Source organism: Macrobrachium rosenbergii, chromosome 40 (assembly GCF_040412425.1).
Source record: "Macrobrachium rosenbergii isolate ZJJX-2024 chromosome 40, ASM4041242v1, whole genome shotgun sequence".
Taxonomy (NCBI): domain Eukaryota; kingdom Metazoa; phylum Arthropoda; class Malacostraca; order Decapoda; family Palaemonidae; genus Macrobrachium; species Macrobrachium rosenbergii.
The window spans coordinates 30275166-30277665 of record NC_089780.1 but is presented as its reverse complement, the minus strand read 5'-3'; the positions used below and the strand labels follow the sequence as shown (position 1 = coordinate 30277665).

The following is a 2500-nucleotide window of genomic DNA, read 5'->3' as shown; positions in this document are numbered from 1 at the left end:
CGACGTATTAATAATATTTTCTTATCTTTTCTTAGGTCTGTTTATAGTTTTCAGGGGGAAAACGTTTACCTTTAGGCTGGAAAGTCTTTAGAAACGTTTTTCGTAAAGAAAACGTTTAACGTTTCAACCTTCCCGCATGTCATGTAAATTATTGAAATTTACTTTCATTCTAAACTCAGGTTTTTAACCTTTTACAGTTTGTAGTGTTGTGAACTATTATATATATATACAAATGGATAACTTACGCCTTGCATTAAAATCTAGAAATGTGATGTTTATTTATTAAACTGCCAAACGTAAGCTTTTTTTGCACGCTCCCTAGGTTTGCTTATATGCCTGCCTGATAATGTATGATAGATTACTATAGTGTCCAAAAGGTGAAATATATTAGGTAATTTAGTCGGAGAAGTTGAATTCGAAAAGTTCATGTTATACACTAATTTTGTAGACGTACACAAGCCGAGGTTGGTGAAATTATATATATATATATATATATATATATATATATATATATATATATATATATATATATATATTATGCGCGTGTATTTAATACCGAACCAGTGAAGTTGTGCTGTTGAAATTGCTATGTATGCATACATATACACATACGTACACGTGTGTGTGTTTAATAGTAATAATCAGAATGCGCTCTTGACGTATTTATTAAAAAAATTACAGTAATAAGTTACCAGTAATTATGTGTAATATATATATATATATATATATATATATATATATATATATATATATATATATATATATATATATATATATATTTTGAAGAGGCGCGTTCGTTTACTTACTTTGCTCGTATGCAAAAACGGGCTGTTATTTTGTGGGAGCTTGTATTTTGTTTACGCATTTGTATAAACACAGGCTGCTGCATAGACAGTTTGCCAAACAGGCTTTATCAGGATGAAGTGCATCAGTTACCACCCACGTGACGTCAGTACGTGATGGTCACATGGCACAGGAACTGACCAATGGGCGCACGTGTTGCAAGCGGAACTGACCAATAAACACACGAGTTGATGGCCGCCCCTGCAACACGCGTCAGAACACCAGCTGCACCCTGAGCTCTGTTGCGGGAACCGCCGTGTGTAGGCTACGTGTGGACAGTGCAGCTGATGTCAGTTTTCAGATTTAGTTTTTTAATGCTTTTGACACAGTTTTCTCTACGTTATTCTAAGAGATATACTTTTGAGGTTGTTTAATTCAGGGTTCTTTTACTCGGGGAAATCTAAGCAAAGTTAGTTGGGTTGAGACGATTCAGGCTTCCAACCAGTCTTGCCTGCTGCTGTTGTAGTCTGATGAGATTGACAGTATGTTGCTTCAAGTAAAACCTCTAGCCTGTGTTTCTTCGTGCGGACTTCAAATGATAACTTACTGGGGAAGACTTTTCTTCACGTAAACATAAGGTTATCGATTATTTTGATGGTCGTTACGAAAATGGAGGGAACACAGTACTACACAACCCTAGTTGCATTTATTGATCATAAGAAATACCTAATCAACTGCCACAGCCCGTGAGAGTAGAGTTGAAATGCGTGCGAACGCACGTTAAAAAAGTGCTCGTGTGCGTTTATGGATTGAAACAACAATTACCGTAATGGTGAGGGGTAAAGGGGAAAATGCTTTCCATTAGGCTATATCTTATCGACCAGTATGGATTTCCTCAGGGTTGTGGGGGGGGGGCGGAGCTGCCAAAGTCCACCTCTCCCCCCCACATGTATCGAGCGCTGCACCTCCAGAATTAAATCCCTGTCCCCTCCCCAATCTGAAGAACCTTTTCCAGTTATTTGTTCGATTTAGCCTAAGGTTCAGACTAGTTACCGCCGGAGAAATGCAAAATTTTCTCGCAACTAATTGTTTAGAGAACCAGGAACTCTCAGGTATACTCTTATTTGTGTACTATATATATATATATATATATATATATATATATATATATATATATATATATATATATATATAGAGAGAGAGAGAGAGAGAGAGAGAGAGAGAGAGAGAGAGAGAGAGAGAGAGAGACGTTAAAAAATAGTTTTATTTCCCAGAAACACCTTTTACGTATGTTTATCTTCTACTTTATGAAACCCGTTTTGTCCTTTTTGATATAAGTTATGATAACCGTTATGTTGTAGTATGCGGAGCAACCTTCAATATGCATCATCTGTATCGGCGAGGGTCATGTGATGCATTGGGTATACATGTGTAGGTGTGTGCGTTTGTTCGTTCGTCCGTCAACTGGCAGGAGTACGATAGCCTTGATTGTTACCCAACCAAGCTACCCCATCAGTAAGTCAAAACCCCGTTAATACGCCTTCACGGGGCATTGATAGCCTCATTATACATTCGGTACGGAATTCATTAGACGTACGAATTCTGCTTGAAATTATAACATGAGATGTGAAAGGATTGGCTGGCCATGTCGCAATTTATGCTTTGGAACGAACGGGTTGAAACGTGCGTCGCCAAGCAAACTTTGGTGGCTCTTTAT

General features: G+C 37.6%; 1 protein-coding gene across 1 annotated transcript in view; it reads left to right on the top strand.

Annotated features, from left to right (window-relative positions):
• LOC136826309 (cyclin-dependent kinase inhibitor 1B-like) overlaps window positions 1–2500 on the top strand; it is a 19771-nt gene that overhangs the window by 1125 nt on the left and 16146 nt on the right. The gene's annotated exons all lie outside the window — the stretch shown is intronic.